This window comes from Triturus cristatus, chromosome 6 (assembly GCF_964204655.1).
Source record: "Triturus cristatus chromosome 6, aTriCri1.1, whole genome shotgun sequence".
NCBI lineage: Eukaryota > Metazoa > Chordata > Amphibia > Caudata > Salamandridae > Triturus > Triturus cristatus.
In genome coordinates, this window is record NC_140589.1 from 1,704,784,825 (window position 1) to 1,704,804,086 (window position 19,262).

The 19,262-nt window shown below is 45.6% G+C and overlaps 1 protein-coding gene across 1 annotated transcript in view; it reads right to left on the reverse strand.

The window, feature by feature from the left end:
• Positions 1 to 19,262, reverse strand: part of ESRRG (estrogen related receptor gamma) — a 1,085,823-nt gene that overhangs the window by 698,708 nt on the left and 367,853 nt on the right. Inside the window, exon 2 of the mRNA XM_085612926.1 lies at positions 15,912 to 16,063. The gene's annotated coding sequence lies outside the window, so the exon portion shown is untranslated. The remainder of the gene's footprint in view (positions 1 to 15,911; positions 16,064 to 19,262) is intronic.

A 19,262-nucleotide genomic window follows, 5' to 3' on the forward strand; every position in this document is an offset into this window, starting at 1 on the left:
TTAGGATTGCGTTGTTATGACAACGCTTTGTTTGTTGTTGTACGGCGATTTCCTGTATTCTTCGTATGAGAAATTGCCAGCTGCGGACTGTGTTTGCTTTCGATGTTTGTCTTGATCACTTCTGTTGTGCTCCTCCTTATGTAGAATCAAATGTATGGCTATTTGCTTTTTGTTCCGTGGTTTTTTGTTGTAGTGTATTCTATTTTGGCTGTGTTGCCGTTCTATGAGTTTCTGGGTTTGTCAATAAAGTTTTTTGAAATATTATCACTATGGTCTTTTTCAGTTCGGGAAAGGTACGAATTGTCTGGTATGAACCTTCAACTCCGCTTCTCAGAGAGAGAAGAAAACGAATGGCATTCTTCTTCTATATGATGTGCGTCAATTCTGTCATTTCATTCATCCCATTAGCAATGGTTCCCAGGAACATTATAGTTTTAGCTTCGCTTTTTGATAGAATTGCATCAATGTTTTTCCCTCGTATGTGGCGTAGTACTGTCCATTTGAAATCTTTTGGGCCATGATTTTTTTCAATGCAGTGTGTGACCATAGGTGCGGTCAATACTTTACATTTGATCCTGGATCGGTGTTGGGAGATGCGGTTTTTGATTGGTTGTGTAGTTTTCCCAATGTAAGCCAGTGGGCAGGGACAGACGATGCAGTATACCACGTTGTAAGTGTTGCAGTTTGTGAAATCTTCATGGTTAATGTATTTTTCTCCATACGTGAATCTGGTTCCTTCTATGGTGCTGTCGCATGAAGTGCAGGTACCGCATTTTTTGTGTCCTTTAATGGGCGGTAGTGATAGCATAGACCTCAGGTTGATTTCTGGTTGCCTTATGGTCGTGTTTGCTCGTACAAGTTTCTCTCTGATGCTTGTATTTTTCTTCAGAGCAAATATTGGAGTTTGTGCAAAAGCTGGTATGCTTCTTATTGTGTTCCAGTTTTTGCGAATAATTTTTTGCATCTCTGTGGTCCGTCCTGAAAAGGTGGTAACACATACCAACGGTGTACATTTTTTCTCTGTCTTGGGGGTGAGCAGAGCATCTCGTGGAGTGTACCATGCTCGCTTCAATGCTTTTTTGAGTAGTTTTTTTGGGTAATTTCTCATTACCAGTTTCTCAAGTAGTGTTGTGGCATTCTTGAAGTAATCTTCTTTTTTTGTACAGTTTCGCCTGATCCTTAGGAACTGGCTGAGGGGTAAATTTTCTCGTAAATTTCTTTGGTGAAAACTGGAGAAATGCAGGAAGGTATTCCTGTCAGTGGTTTTTGTGTACAGTGTTGTGTAGATGTGACCCTCTTCATGTTTGATAAGAAGGTCTAAAAAGTTCATTTCCATGTTGCTGTAACTGACCGTGAATTGAATGTTTGGATTTCTATCATTCAGCCAAGTTACGAAGTTTTCAAGTTGTTGTGTGTTGCCTCTCCACAGCAGAAACACATCATCGATGTAACAACGCCATATTTTGATATGGCCATCGTGAGGGTTGTTGTTATAAATCCATTTCTCCTCGTAGAGGGCCATAAACATTATGGCCATCTCTGGGGCGAATGGACAACCCATCGCGGTACCCATGATCTGGAGAAATTGAATATTATTAAAGGTGAAAAAGTTGTGCTTCAAGCATATTTCTGCTAACTGTATTAAATGGATGGTAGGTACATTGTGCGGCCTGATACGTTTGTCTAAGAATATTTGCATAGCTTCCAGACCGTCTTCTTGGGGGATGTTGGAGTACAGACTTACGATGTCAAGAGTTACCAAAAGTTCATTTTCCTCATCAAACGGAAAATCCTCCAAAAAAGTGATGGCTTGCATTGTATCTTTGATGTAACTAGGAATATTGCAGACTAAAGGTTTTAAGAAGGTGTCCACGTATTTTGCAGGTCTTTCTAAAATCGAGTTGACTCCCGAAATTATGGGACGGCCTGGAGGGTTATTTGAGTCTTTGTGCACCTTGGGGTGAACATACATTAATGGTGTCCGTGGGTTCTTATTTATTAAAAATTCGGCTTCTTTTTTAGTTAACCATCCTTCTTCCTCTCCAATATGTATGATGGGTAGAAGTTTATCCGTGATTTTTCTGTTCCAATCTTCTTTTGTCTTCCGATAATATCTGGAATCTGCTAGTTGTCGTTCCACTTCTAGCTCATATTTTTCTCTGGGCCAGATGACAATCCCACCCCCTTTGTCTACTGGCTTTATAATAAGGCTTGTGTTTTCTCTTAGCTGTTCCAATGCCTTTTTCTCGTCTTTTGTGAGGTTCCATTTGGTAAAAGTTTTCTTTTTCTCAAGGTTATCCAGATCTCTTAATACATTTTTTTCAAAAGTTAGGAGTTCTATAGGCATGTTGTTGGTACTTGGAAAGAATGTAGAAGGATTTTTCTTTTTTTTTTTTTTTTTGATGTGTTATAAGTTTTTATTTCCTTGTTCACAGTTCACACTACAGAATAGATTATACATTTCCTCTCTCAGACTGTCCTCCAATTTAGAACACACATCGAGTTAGGCTCTAGCCTTATTTCAGATCACGCTCCGGTCATAGGGTTACCTCCACTCATGTACCTCACTCTTACAGGTGGAGATTTAACAATGCCCTCTTGCTTAATATGCGATTTGCATTTTTTTCATGATTTTCCTTTATTTTTTTTTTTTTATTTTTTTTTTTTTGAAAAGATTTTATTGTGCATAAAAGGGTTACAAACACGGGCCTACAACCACCAGGGCCGGCCGCTAGTAGTCAAAGTGTTCCAGCATATCAGAAAACAATGGCTAGCCCACAGGGGCTCCGCACTATCACAGTAAATCAGCCTGCACATAAAGGAAATCAGAATACACACTTTTAGTATAAATAACAACAAAAAAGAAAAATACAACAAACAAGGCGAAACGACTTATGAAGGGCGGCGAACACCAGCCGGGGGAGTCAACACCCAACCACCCGAGGGCGGTCAAGAAAAGAAGACCTGAGAGGGAGGGGGGGGCAACGAGAGAACCAAATCTGTACTCCGAAGTACGAGATGCACAAGGAACCCTCAAGGATCAGGGGGACGAGGCAACCCCGGACGTATCTACCAAAGGGGGAGCACAGATAGACCCACGATACGCGTTCCACTGCCCCCAAATTTTACCCCAAGCCCCCGGTTTACCACGGGCCACATACACCGTTTTTTCCCTGAACATGCACCAGTCCATGTTTTCCTTCCAAACGGACACGGAGGGAGGCCGCTGGGAACCCCAAAGCTGCGCAATATCTCTCTTTGCAATCATGTTCCCCAAGGCCGCCCACCGAGCCTGAGCCGCATTGCAGTCATTGGGCTCCCATACATTCAGCACACAACGACGCACCTCCGGCAGCAGAGCGACCCCGGTGACTCGTCTCATAATATCATGCACCCGGCGCCAGTATTCCGCCACCTCACGGCATTCCCATAGGATATGGAGAAAAGTAGCACTGAGCCCGCAGCCACGCTTACAGAGTCCGTCGTCTGAGAACCCCATCGAGACCAGGCGGGGGCCCGTCACATATACACGATGGAGAATCTTAAGCTGGACCAGGCGAAGACGGGCCGGGATGGCCACCTCCTTAGGGGATGACAGTGCAGTCTGCCAGTCCTCATCGTCCAGCTCCACCCCATCTCCCGTCCATGCCTCCCGAAGACGCACCAAGAGGTCAGCCCGATTGTTGATCAGTTTTTTGTAAATCAGGGAAATAGTACTGTCGGGGACGTGACCGTCGAGTATGCGGTCCTCGAGAGGCGAAGAAGAAGGGACCGTGGTCCCCTCCCCAAAGACCGAAAGCAGGGCGTGCCGAACCTGTGCATAACGGAAGAGCTCTCTGTCACTAAGCTCATACTCGCGCTGAAGCGCCGCGAAGGATTTAACCGCACCTTTAACCCACAGGTCCCCCACTCTGCTGATGCCGATTGTATCCCAGCGCTCGAAGCCTTTCGTTGTCCAGAGGTTTCCCAAGCGGTCTGAGTCGAATAGAGGAGTGGCGCACGTTAAACGCTCACTCCAGCCCATCGCCACGTTAGCCGCCTTCCATACACGGACCGCAATCCTGGTAGGGCCCGTAAGGGCCCCACCAGCAGACCGCGAGTAAAGCGCTCTGTTATAGTTACCGCCGGGGAGCAGGAATTTATCCATCTCATATGCCGGGTTCGAACCAGGAGCGTACGTAGCATGGTTAATGGCAGACAGCTGGGAGGCCCAATAGTACCGTCTAATATCAGGAAGCGCGATGCCCCCGTCATACCAGGAAAGAGTCAGCTTGGCCAACGCGATACGCGATCGCCCGTCCCAAACCAGTCTCCTCTGCAAACTCTCCACCTCCCTAAAGTAGGCCGCAGGAATGACATCGAAGAAGTTCTGGAGTGCATAAAGGAATCTGGGAAGGGACATCATTTTAAACAGCGCCGCGCGACCAAGCGGAGACAAGGGCAGCTTACACCACCGAGCCGTATCTGCCCTCAAACGCCGAAGTGGAGACAGGAGATTCTGCTCATAGCGGACCGCCGGATCCAACGAAACGTACACCCCCAGGCATTTAAAGCCGGACTGAGATATTTGGAGCGGAAGCCGAGGCGGCAAGAGAGGAGAACCACCAGAGATAGGATACACACAAGATTTGGACCAGTTGATTATCAGACCCGAGTTTTTCCCGAAGGAAGTAAGGACATCAAAGAGAACATTGAGCGACTTCCGCGGTGAGGTGAGATACAAGAGAATATCATCCGCGTACAACGAAACTCGATCCTCGAAGCCCGGGGCCCACCGGAGCCCTCTAATCGAGGGCTCCCAACGGAGCCAGGCAGCGAGCGGCTCCAGGGCGAGAGCAAAGAGCAGCGGGGACAACGGGCACCCCTGCCTAGTTCCCCTCCCGAGAGCGAAAGGCCGAGAAACCCGCCCATTGACAACCACCTGAGCCATTGGTCCAGCATAAAGGAGCTTCACCCAGCCAAGGAACCCCTCCCCAAACCCAAACTTCGCCAAGACGGCCCAAAGAAATGGCCATTCAATGGTATCAAAGGCCATCGTGGCGTCTAGGGAAACCAATATGGCCGGTTCAGCCAAGTACTCAGCCCTAGCAAGGACGCCGTGCAGACGCCGTAAGTTAAGAGCGGTATTACGATGTGGGATGCAGCCACATTGATCCGGATGTATCAAGTCACATATAACGCTCAGCAAGCGATTAGCGAGGACCTTAGCAAGGATTTTGGGTTCGGCATTCAGCAGGGAAATAGGCCTATAGGAGGCACAGCGGTCACGTGGCTTACCCTCCTTGGGAATCACTACTATAGTAGCCAGACGCTGGTCGTCAGGAAGGGAACCCCTCTCGAGCGATTCCTGAAACATATGACGGAGGAAAGGCGCGATTTTATCCGGCGCAACTTATATAGTTCAATCGGCAGGCCGTTGGGGCCCATAGCCTTGCCCGAGCGGAGGGAGCGAATCGCAGTAGCAATCTCTTCGACAGACAAAGGGGCATCCATCAGCTCGCGGTCATCGACGGATAAGCCGGGCAGGGCAATATCCCGAAGCAGAAGACGAGAGTCGTCCTCATCTCTCTCGGACACCGGGGAGTACACTGCACGGAGGTGGTCAGCAAAACACTCAACAATCTCACCAGGCTCAGTCACACACACTCCATCCGACACCCGAAGCTCCGGGACCACACGATTCACTCTCTCCTTCTTATCCAACCAGGCAATCAGCCTACCCGCCTTGTATCCGGCGTCATACAACCTGCCCTGCTGCTCCCTATATATAGTCTTGGCAGCATCAGTGACGAGAGACTTATATTCAAACTGCTTCAGGCTGAGGGCATGCAGCCCATCCGGGGTGACACCCGCCTCCAAGGCTGCCTCCAGCCCCGATATTTCAGTCTCCAGCGTCACAACCGCCTCTCTCTTGACCCTCTTGGCCTCCACTATCTGGGACAAGGCATGCCCGCGGAGCACTGCTTTGAAAGCTTCCCACAGGGACACCGAGGACAATACCGACCCCTCATTCTCAGAAAAATATTGATCAATCGACTTAATCAGGCTATCACGGATCTTGGGGTCTCGCAGGTACCAAGGGTTAATAGGAGCGATCCGCCCCGCGGACCGCGACCCGGTGTAAAAAAGCAACCACAGTGGGGAATGATCAGAAATACCCCTGGCCAGGTGTTTGACCTCTCGAATCCGAGTAGCCTGGGCCGCGGGCATAAGGAAATAATCCAGTCTGGAGAGACTCCCATGGGCCCCAGAGTGAAAGGTGTACTGACACTGTGCCGGATGCATTAACCTCCAACAGTCCACCAGACCGAAGGTCTCCAGGAGCCCGCCCAGCCACGCCTGGGCAGCAGGGAGGGCCCTGGGCGGATGACGGTCCAGGTCACCCGAGACAACCGAATTAAAGTCCCCACCCATAAGCAGAAGACTGTCAGGAAGCCCAAGCAACATACGACCCAAGTCTGAGAAGGTGGAGTTCTGGAGGCCCGGGGGAACATAGACTGAGATCAAGGAAAGGGACTGCCCCTCCCACCTCCCAGTCAGAGCCACATAGCGCCCTCTATCGTCTGGGACCACCCTGGTGATCTCCAACGGAAGTGAAGCTCGCAAGAGAATGCCCACCCCTCTCGAACCAGTGGTGAAACCAGAGTGGGCCACAAGTCGATATCCCCCCCTGTTCATAGCCCGACAAACGTTGCCAACCAGATGCGTCTCCTGTAAGAACACCACATCAGGAGTCAAACGACGCAGATATTGCAGCACAACACCCCGTTTGATACGGTCCCCCAATCCATTGACGTTCCAAGACATCAGTCTCAACCCGTCCCCCCCCATCCCATCCAGTAGATCAAGGGCCCCCTAGCAAAGAGCTCAACACCCAAGGATGAACCATAGCCAATACTTCGCCTTGAAAACAAAAAACACAAATGCAAACAACCCCACCAACCCCCCCCCAACTCCAACACCCCCCACCCTGCACCCCTGCGGTTCAAACCACCCCAACTTGCAGTGTGCCTGTCGCCCTACAAACCCCATTCTACGAAAAGACCCCGGAGGAGGGAGGGGACCCGTCCCCGCCCGCTCCCCACACACAACATAGTGAAACAAAATGCACAAAAGAAGTAGAACCCAGCCGAACAGTACAACCTGGCAGAGTCCGGGACCATAAGTCACTCCAAAGGAAACCCACCACCCTCGGTACCGGCAGAGGGCCCAGTCCGGTCACCCCGGTCTGGCAGCGAATCCATCCAGTCACTCACAGTCACAGGAGAGTCAAAAAAGGTAGTCCGATCTTCATGTTCCACTCGGAGCCTTGCAGGATAAAGCATAGAGTACTTGGGACCGAGGTCCCGGAGACGTCGCTTCACCCCCTGGAAGCCCATCCGCTGTTTCTGGACAAGTTGGGTGAAGTCCGGGAAAAAGTTAATGGACGAGTTCTCATGTCGGACCGGGCCATGAACCCGTGAGGCCTGCAGAATCGCGTCTCGGTCTCTGTAGTGGAAAAGTCTCGCAACGATAGGCCTCGGGGGGGCACCCGGTCGCGGCCGTCCACCTGGGACTCGATGGGCCCGCTCCACAGCGAAAAACTTACTCAGGCCAGCGGGAGCAAGATGTTCGAGGATGAGCTCCTCGACCAGAAGATCAACCGGGCGGTTATCGGAGGTCTCCGGAACGCCTATGACGCGGATGTTATTGCGGCGGGCCCGTCCCTCGAAGTCTTCCAGCCGCCGGGCCATCAGATCATTGGCCGACTTGAGATCGCCGAGAGTGGCCTTCAGGTCCGACACGTCCGTCCCAAGGGAGGACGTCCGCACATCCAGCGATTGAACCCTCTCGTTGGTCTTAGAGAGATCCGCCCGGATTAGGGTAATGTCAATGGCCACCGTGTCGATTTTACGGGCCAAGGCCTCGCACTGTGTAGCGATGGTCTCTCTGATGCCCGTAATGGCGCCCATGATGTCCTGCAGGGACAGATCCGGAGAAACGGACGGGCCACCACTGGTGTCATCCGGGGGGACATTGGCTGTCCCGGGGGATCCTTTACCCTGAGTGTAGCGGTCCATGTTGTTCGTCTGGACCGGTCCCCCACGTAGGGATGTCTTGTTCTTACGCCTCTCGGGGTCTCCCCTGCCTCCCATGAGAACCTCGATCGCCGAAGGGGACCACCGAGGAAGCGTCGAGGTGGCACAGACCAGGCAGACGTGTGTCGCACCACAGGCCGCAATATGGCGGAGCGAAGGGACCACCGTCAATGAGCACACTGGCAGCAGACGAAGCCACCGGCATCAAGCGAAGGCAAAATGGAAGCCCAGTCGCACCAGGCAAGTCCACAGTCCAGCCCCTCAAAGACCAAAAGTGAAACCGAAAGTGATGTGACGGCCACTGGCACCGCTCCGCTCCGCTGCCGTTGTTGTTCAACTACGCCCCGGCTCCACAGATCACCCTCGCATCGGGCACTGCCGTAGGGTGGGCCTCAAAAGTTCAAACCACCATAACTCCGGATTGCCAGGTCCGATTTGATTTCCGAAAGGAGTTTAGTGTTCAGCCAGCATTCGTCTCCCAGATTCCATCAACCGGATCAGGATAGATTCAGGATAAATTCCGAGGAGCAGCGAGGGTCCGGGGAGCCCTGTGCTCACGTGACCATCTTGGATGCGCGCTAGGCTCCTCCCCCTAGAAGGATTTTTCAAGCCTGAAAAATTTCGAGATGCCGTTGGTTCACTTTCATAAAAAAAGATTTTTAATCGCATTTTGCGGAATAGTTGTATTATTTCCATCTTGGTTTGGTTGAGGTCTGGTTTCACTGTAGGAATAAATGATAGACCTTTTTGTAAGACTTGAATTTCAACAGTGTTTAAGTCATAATCCGATAGATTATAAATGCAGTCTGGCTCTCTCGTTACCACCGGTATACATTCCTCCGGGTAGTGATCTCCCCCTGGTATTGGTTCGGATGGGGATTGAACCATCTGTTGGCTCGTGACCTGCCTCGTGGTCAATTGCTTCCTCTGTCTAAAAAAGGAGCCGGCTGGTAGAATGGTCTTTGTTGGTTATTTCTGGATGTTGAGGACCCCTCACTCTCACTCGATGTTCCCGAGGATGATATGCCGTCGGAGAATGTAAGGAAACGTCTCTTACTCCTCCCTCCGTATGTTCTTAGTGCTGCGGTATTTTGGGGTTGTTTGTAATATTCTTTCTCCAAATAGGGGTAAACTCTAGTCTCAGAAAAGTTGGTTATATCTTTCTGGAGTTTTGTTCTTTTGGCGTCTTCTGTGTTTTTTTTAAAAGTTGTATTTTCCTTTTCCAGTTTGGACAATAATGCTTGTGCGTTTTCTATTGCTTCGTTGGTGAGAAATGCTTCTTCTAGTTCTTTAATTAGTTCTAGCTCCCTTTGGCTCAATCGTTCTGCTGTTTTGATGGAGTGGAACATCCAATCTCTTGAGCATTTGGTTCCTATATGGCTAAATCCTTCCAGGTATTCAGGTAGATCTGTGAATATAACAGGGATGTTTTTGACTTGTAATCCGGATGGTGTTGTGCCAGCTCGTAGATGTTCTAGGAGCACTTCGCCGTGTAGTGCTGTCCGAATTTGTTTTTTCTTTAGTCTTGTTATTTTTTCTAATTCTGATTGTTGGGCAACATTTGTGAAATTGTTGCCTAAGTTGAATGTTGATGGACGTTTTTAAAAGTTCTTCAATATCTTCCTCTCTGATACTCAGAGTTTTTGGTTCTGTCATTGGGCCTGTGCAAGTTATAAACTGTGTTGGGTAGGCACCTCGTGATTCGTATATGTAAGTTCCGCTGAAGTGGTTAAATTTGACTATGTGATGGACTGGAGTATATCACCTCGTGGAAGTGTTCTCAAGTTATTCGTCACTACTTTATCACTTGTAGCTAGGTGACGGGAGTTTTTGAATTCTTCTGGGTAAGTAATTCTACCTAAACCCTTGTAGGCCTGGTGCCCACTCTAAATGGGAGTATATAACACGAAAGGGGAGATTCAGTAAGGTGTTCAGTGGCTGGAATCTGGGTAATACTTTTAAAGCAGTAAATACCTCTGACACCATAGATCACAGTATCACTTTTTCTCAGCAGATCTATTTATTGACTGCGAGTTGAATTTGATTTTCATATATTTAAATTGTTGAGAAACGAGAGGAACACTTTCTCGGTGTGACAATCAAAAATCCTGTACATTTAACATTAAACAAATCTTCACTTTTTCATAAATACAGTGTGACAACAAACATAAATATAACAAATATAGAGTGTGACAATCATAAATCCTGTACATTTGACATTAGACGAATCTTCACTTTTTCCAACAATACAGTGTGACAACATACATGAATATAACAAATATAGGTTGAATCAAAACAGTACTCAGATATCCTCTTTATATGATGTGGGGGTATACAAAATCATTACTGTGTTTACAGCGGGGCCGATTCCGATCCGGGTCGGAAAGCACTCCGACCGAGTCGGATCCGGAGTGTTTTCCGACCGGACCCCTACAGTCCGACCGAGCGAGTACGATGCTGTCGGACTCGGTTCGGTCGGACTCCCATAGAAGTCAATGGGAGCCAGTTTTACGACGCGTACATGCGCTCCCATTGACTGAATGGGTACGTCTCGAACAGGTGCGCCCCCTACAGTGGGTACGCGTCGGTGCCATCCGCACCGTACATGCCTGTGTTGGGGAGACCCATAGGTCTCCCCGTGTGTCCGAGTCATAGGGCTGCAGGTGTCAGGGGTTCCGACGCGGACCCCCGAAGTCCCACTCCAGGAGCTTTTGCGAGCCGGACACTCCGGCTCGCACAGGCTGTCCGACGCGTGCATCGTACTGGCTCGGTTGTAAATCGCATCCATTGCACGCCACGGTTAGCTTCCGACCGAGACGTACGGAGCGGTTCGGACCCGGAAACGGTTGGTGAATCTCACGTAGCTCGCATCGTACTTGCTCGCTCGTACAGCTGTACGAGTCGGCCAGAAAACACGCGTACGGCTCGTAGTTTTTCCAGCCGGATCACGTTCGGTGCCCTTCCGACCCGGATCGGAATTGGCCCCAGAGTGTACTGTGTATTGGGAAATAGTCTACAAGATCATTGTACTGAGAGACATATGGAGAAAGTTGTTAATGATGTGATATTGTTCAGTACCTACCTCCTCTCATGGTAAGCACAGTATTGCATCAGGGTATTCAGGAAAAGACTGACATAATAGGATTCATTTGGGGAAATGCATAGCAAGCATAAGCAGAGTTGTTGAATTGGGTACTCGTCTTAGTAAAGTAGTTTCAAAGTGTACACAGTACATGAGCAAATGCAGGACAATCTACTGTGAGAATAAAGACAGGGCTAAAACCACTTGCACATTCTGTGTTGCTACATCAATGTATTACACTGGTAAACTAGATTGCCTTGGTACTCTTTCTCTGTAGTCCGTGCCTATCTATAGACATTGTGTAACATCAACAAAAAAAAAACGGAAAGGGGATTTCCCAGAAATGGTAAACACTATGACAACAAAATGAAACCATAAAAAAATATATATCTATAATAAAACACCAAGGTGATAACATTAAATAAGAGTACAATTTGGTAAGTATCATGACACCTGATCAGCAATAGTAGAGCATTGGCTTTGCACTATATGTGCTGTTCCAATCATCTGACATCCTTCACTCTTTTGTATTAATGAATTTAAATATCCACTGAAAAGTATTTGTAAGACATTGGATTATTGGTTAAAGGGGGAAGAGGCACCACTCAGGCAACAACTACAGTTCTTGTCAGGGGGAACCACAAAAGGTCAGACAATAATCTGTGAATTACCCTGAAGAAATGGCAGGGTTCAACAGTATTCATATCATTTTCAGACCACAGATTCTTAATCAGTGTGGTACCAGTGTACAAATTGCCATATAAAGAATGAGGTGGTGGTCCAACATGTATAGAACATTGTGTCTATGGATTATCTAAATTGTTACCAAGTGCAGGAGAAGAATACAGTAAAGGCTTCCACCAAAAATATGGAAACAATATATCATCTTTAATTACCAATTGGCACTGAAGCAAGGGACACCTGCCTTCCAGTGCCATCCATCATCCACTACGAAGATGTCTTCTATTGAAGTGTCTTTCAAAGCATCATTAACACCCCGGGAGGAAGAAGAAGATTGCAGCATAAGAAAGGCATTGTTTTAAAGGACACTATAAAAGGCCAATAAAGTGACAAAGCAAGCAAATATTTCAACCAAATGCCCTGATATGAAGGAGCAACTGAAAACAACAATACCAAGGATACAGGAGGAACGAGGTTCATGTGTAATTTCATCAATTGGCACACAGCCCAATATGGTGACCAACTATTGGCTGCCAAATGATTCAATAACCTTACTGTCTGTAACTTAACATGGCTAAAGCAATGGAAATCCCAACTCCAAGAACATAAACACCAGATCCAATGCTATTCGTACCACTCATCCTAGGATAGGTGCTGACCAATATTCTTGGGTTATTTGGAAGTATAAGCCCACAAAACCTCTGAGTGCAGGAGTACCTTCATAATTCTACCACCTGCATACGTTATTGCAAATTTAAAAATTCATATCTCTGGTCCACTTATCAAATTTGTATCAGTTTGGTGGCTGTTTGCTAATTACATTTTTCTCATTTTTTCTAAATTGGTTTGTGAGCCTTATTGTGTTCTTGCTTCAATGTTGGCATTGGTAGTACTTAACACTCACTGCATTAAGGATTGCCTGCTGCTTGTGCAGCGGCTGTCAAGGGCTGAGCAGAGATTCTTCTAGAACTGCATTCTGATATAACCTGATTTAGGGCAAGATGTACGACCATTGGCAATTGTGACTCGCAAATTGCACCAAATTGCGACTCGCCATTTGTGAGTCGCAATTGCCAATGCAGAACAGTGTCTGAGACACTGTTTGCGATTCCCAATGGGGCAAAGGAAAACGGGATGCATTAAAAAATAAAGAAACCTTTTTGTTTCATTTTTAGGGGCAGGTAGTGGTCCCTGGGACCACTGCCCACTCTGAAAAAATGTTTGCACACCCATTCACAAAGGTGAAGGGGTTCCCTGGGGGCCCCTTCCCGTTTGCAAATGGTATAACACTCTCTCGAAGAGGGTGGTAAACTGGGAGTGTTCTACGACCGCAAAAATAAAACAACAGAACACATCACCATGACAACAAAATGCTACACAAAAACATGCACAAACATTACCACCACCACAGACCTACTTTCATAACATGAATACAATGGTATAAAATGTTTGCACCAGGCACTGCTTTAACTTAGCACCAAGTACATTCCAACCCAAAATGTTTTTTTATCCCGTCCCTTGTGTTTGCAGCCAGTTACTATGAACTGCTAACAACCAGCTGTCAACAGTTTAAGGCACCTGAAATGTTTGGTGTTTTTTAATGAGCAGAGCAGTATTATGTACCAGACAGTCCATAGGAAATATTACACATTTCTGTTTTTCCTTATGGTATTCAGTTGCTTTATATGATGTTTGTGATTGACTTATCTTGGAGGACTATTTTGCTGTGCCTTTCTGTATATATTTTGTGGAATTACTTTTATACTGCTATTGCATCACTTTTTGTGACGCTGCGGAGGCTTAAATAATGCGCCACATTTGTGCCATATTTACAAAGTGACCCATCTAAGCAGATGTGTCACTTTGTAGAGGCCTGCGCTACATTATACCTATGTCAGGTATAATGTATGCAGGATGGGTGTTCCCCGCATTAAAGCCTCATAGAAGTGGCTCATTGAAATCTATAAGATTTCAGTGCACCACTTTTAGGATTCCATTGCGCCCAAACCTTACTCCTGCCTCATGGCAGCTATAAGGGTGAGGCAGACCCTTTCACATGGGGCTTGCCCCATGTGAAAGGACACATTTTTGGAGTTGCGTATGTTTTCAGACACACCCCAGCAATGCACAACTTTTGCACCTACAGATGCATCAGTAATACTGACGTTTCTGTAACTCCTTGCGACATGATGCATCGTACTGTAATTACAGTGCATCCATGGTGTCGCACGGAGGGCGCACTGAGAAGTGTCGCAGCGATGCGACACGTCTCATAAATGAGGCCCTTGGAGCACAACCTGAGAAAGACTGATTCAGATGTTTCTTTTTGTGTTTTTTTTTAAATTTGGGGTGTCAAGAAGTAAGATGTCTGTGTGCCACGACTGGAGATCTTAATAATAATGATCAGATAGTAAGAGTTATCAGAATATAACAGTTTGTACACCATGTATGCCAGGTAGTAAGTAGGCCTTTTACCGCGTCAAAAATTGTTTCTATTTAAGTTAGGGCACACTGCAGCCCATGTGGCAACAGGCCCTTATGTTGCTGGTTCCGTTTGCACCACATTAGAAAACAGGCAGGGAAGCCAATTAGAACTAACCACTTTTACCATGTTTTAAGAGGCAAGCACCATGCATTGAGAGGTGTTTATCAGCTTCCCAATGGCCAGTCAATTAGGCCAGTACTCACAGTCAACAAAATGTGGTGACCACACTCTCCTACAAACAATTGACTATTTGTAATGCATGTGTCCCTTTGAATCTCAAGGAACTAAGGGCCCATTTTAGAATTTAGCAGATAGGTTACTCGATCACAAAAGAGCTGGATATCCCATCTACCGTATTACTAGTGCATTATATCCTATGGCATTTGGAATCAGGTGAACACAATATTCGACGCCAAATTCTAAATCAGGCCCTAAGTTAAACTTGAGGAGACAGGGGTCCTCATCACCTACTGAGTGGGCTAATTAGTACCCATGTTAAATGCAATTTCAGTGTTGGGATGTTATCCACAGACTGAATAAACCATTCACAAGCAAGATCCTGTGGTAAATGCTGTGTTGGAGTTTAGCTTTCCAGTGGGTGAACAATTTCATTATTATCGTTGTACATCTTACAACTAATGGGAAACAGCACTATTTGGAAAACTTGCGCTTTATTACAAAACATTCTCCATTATCATCTAGGCTGTGTCCTTGTGTTTCTTGAGTATATGTGGTGGAGTAGATATTTGTACCTAAATTACTGCCATTGATATTATACCTCCTTGCTACAGAAAGTTAATTTATTACCACATATTTGGAGTAAATGCCCTATGATGTTTACTCTTCCACTGATTTACCACATGTTTAGCCAGTGGTAGATTTTTGCACTGATGAAAGTTGCAGTATCAACATATTGGAACATTGTTCCTTAAGTAAGTATGTCACGCATGGACAGACAAGGGACCCAATTACATTAAGCATGGTATTGTTATTGACAACTGAAGTATTGCTTTTTATATGTCAACTACTCCAGTGGAAAGGCCATTTATGAACAAGATCCTGTGCTAAATGTCTTGTTGATGAGTCCCATTGTATCATGCTCCTGCTTCATAAACACAAGAGGAAGTCTTAGAACCGATGGCAATACACAGACATTGCAACTATAGACAGATGATAACACTGCCACATTTAAAACCATCTGCAAGCTACATATGAGGCCTAAAAAACCTAGGTCTCAGATGTCTCATTGCAGCTCTGATTTCTGTAGTAACAGCCCAGGTGATCATTGAAGAGTGGTGCCTGATCCAGATGGAAGATCAGGTGTTCCAAAGCCACAGCATCACAGCTGTAATATTATCAGAGCATTGCATCACAGTTGTAATATTATCAGAGAATAGCATCACGGTTGGAATATTATCAGAGCATAGCATCACGGTTGGAATATTATAAGGACATATATTTTAATTTGAGCCTGAAACTAGAATAGACATATTCCCCTTTTTAAACTGAGATCATTTTGGGAAAAGCTCAGTGAAACATATGGGATATTATTGCAAAACACTTGGGGGTATGGCATTGCTCTTACTGTTGAAGCTTCAAAACACCTTGCACAAACTTCTTACAGTCTGTTTCCCCTTCGGGGCACTGTCTCCAGATGTGCAATAATATCTGTGCATTCCTTCTGCAACATTTCCACTGGCTGAACTAGGCTCAGAACACCAGGAAGAAGGAAGAGATCTGGAAGAGAAAGTCAACAAGAACATGAGCAAGAAAAGAATGAGTTCTAAGGGATGCTTGAAACTAAACATATCTCCATACAATGCCACTTTACTAAACTCCCTGGGCCCAATTCACAAAGCATTTGTTGTTCATATGCGTACTTATCTGATTGAAAATAGGCAGAATTACAACAATTTGTTAAATCCATTAGTATAATACTATGCATGGAGTAAACCCCAAGCAATGGATGGTGAGTTCGTTTGTGAGCATTCAAAAAATCCTCTTTAATTCTTTCCCACCTTAGAAGTGGATAGAAATAACACAACAATCATGGGCTGGACTAAGGGCCTAATTTATGAACGTTTTGCAAATCGGAAACCAGTCACAAAATGTATGTGACTGCCAAAAAAAAGTGTTGCCATATATAAAAAAAAGTTAAATTGTTGTTTTGCAGAAATAGCATAGCAAATAGACAAGCTAGCAATTCAGATTTTGTGACATTTCCTATTTGTGAATGGGAAATTGTGATTCAAAACTGATATATACTATAGATTTGTGATCAGTGAATACTCATAAAAACTTTGCTGCGAATATTGGTGAGAAGAGCTTTGGCTTTTGGCAAGACAATAGAGAAGAAGGAGACAGGAGAGGATTTTTTATGGTCACATTTACACGTTTTGACCACCGAAAATAGAGAATCAGCAGTAGAGTAATTTTAGAATACATTAGACAATACATTAGACTCATTGTTAAGGATGTGCTCCTTACACCTACTGGCGTTATATATAAGGCAAAAAGTACCCACTGCCGCACATTATAAGGATATTGCAAGTCGCATAGGAGTTTCATAACCATATAGAGGAACGAGGCCGATCTCAGAGGTGGCTTGCAATCTCCTTATCATGTATGCCAGGGGGTACTTTAGCCCATATAATACAATAGTTACCCCAACACCTTGCCAACAAACCACTTAAAACCTTGGTGCCTAGCTCTTTCTTAGGAAAGAGTGAGCATATTTGCAAACATGAAGAATAAAAATGAAACCTCTAGTGCAAAACTAAACGCATAATAAACCTGTTAGATATTTGTTGCAGACATGTATTAAAAACAGTTGAAAACAGATCAGTATAAAAAAAGATGCAGTCGCTCAGAATGTATAGAAACATCTAAAAAGAGCAAAAAACTAAACATCTTCTCTCTGTTTGTCATTGTAAGCTATTATAATAGAACAGAAGAAAGAAAAGCAATGGTCCATTTTTCGTTGCTTTAAACAGCTGCTTCACTTCTATTATACTCCATGACCTGACCTGACTTTCATCTCAGCTGCTGGCTCTGACAGCATGCATTGTGAGGTCAGAACTCGACTGTGATGACATATACTAGTTGAGCTCTGAGGTCTTTTCTTTATAATAGGTGACTGGATGCGTCACAAGTCACAGTTTATAAAGAAATTAGAAACTGGCATTTATACAGGGATAATCCCATTTACTATAAGGACATTGTAGCTGGAATATCACAAAGTGAGCTCTCCATGGTCTTTCACAATTTCTTAGAAGCAATATTATTGAGTATGCATGCCCACCTATCCTTTCCTAACACAACAGATTTACTAAATGTTCACGTGATACAGCACAGCAACCAATGCTACTGTGCTGAGTGAGTGCACCATATCTACTATGATGCGTGCTGTTTTCCTCTCTCCCTGTGCTGGCGTAGTTTAGGCTGCCATGCACTAACAACCTCAAGTAACTCAAAACTACTTAGGGCCCGATCTCGCTGGGCAGCGCTCCTGACGGCATCCGTCATTAGCGAGTCCAAGTCGTACGCGTGATTTCCGGGCGACTCGTACAGCTGTACGAGCAAGCAAGTACGATGCGATAATCGCCTAGCACTTGGAGCGACTCGTACACGTCAGCAATCCCCTCTAGACGACCCCGCCATGGCCGACACGCACAACACAACGGGCGTGCAATGGTATGCCTTAGGCATGTTTACAGAACTATTTAAGTGTGTGGCACAATCAGTGCTGCCGGACCATTAGTAGCATTTAATTTACAGGCCCTGGGTACAAGAAAGTACCACTTTATTAGGGACTTATAAGCACATTAAATATGCCAATTGGGGATAAGTTAATATAATCAGGTCCTACGCAAATCCAAATCAAATACTCATAAATGAGAGTCCAGGTGAGTTGCAGTGAACCAAACTTGCATTGTATGCAATTGCACACGCAGCTGCATGTCACTGTGTGAGTGTCATTAGGGACCTTTTGACCTGTCACCCAGGTAGTATCCATAGTACACATATGTTCCAGCAATGTGCACTTTATGACTAGCTGGGAAGAGGAGAGCTTGATCATGGGTGTTTGTTAGATAGTAAAAAAACTGTACCTATGTTACATATCATATATCAAAGCAAACATGATGTTAGATGGAATTACTATTGTAAATTGAGAGTGCAAATGCTGTTCGGCTCTGGCTTTTTGAGCCCATTCCTTCATCCTCAGTCACCAGGGAAATGAGGTACAATGTTATCCACAGGCAAACAAGATCTGTGACTGAACGTACCTTTGGCCAGTTTTGGGGCCTGCATGAGAACAGTGGTGCATTACACGAGACACTTTTTGTAAGATAATTACAGGCTGAGCTGCATTGAATAACACTGCAAACAAGAAAAGAATTCCAACTGAACATCGCTAAAGCTGGAGTCCTCCTTGCTCTCTGTAACATTACCTTACTCAATGCCTAATCTGAACAGTTTGCCATTCTTCCAGAGCAGATGTTACCTGTAATAGATCCATTGAAACATCCCTACTAAAATATCCCATCTTGATGTGCAAAAGTTACAGTATGGTGAGAGATAACATCAAGGCACAAATTACATTGGGTGCCTGCTTTCTGCAACCACTGAATACTCTAGTATTACAGAAGGGGCCTCAGACACTTGTAGAGATTATGCTGGTACTGCATGTGTGCTGCTTTGATCTCAAGGGGGCATTCCATGACTTGCATGGGGGATTGACCCCATGCAACTGAGGAAACAGTTTGCCTATTCACCAGAGCCATATTACAGATGTAACAGAGAGTCATAAGAGCTTCTTAATACGCACTAATTTTACACCACATAGGGTTTGCGTGTAGTCAAATCGCCTTTTGGAAGATGGAAAAGGGTCATAAGGACCACCTTAGACATCCCTCTGCAGGTGGGTATGTACCTG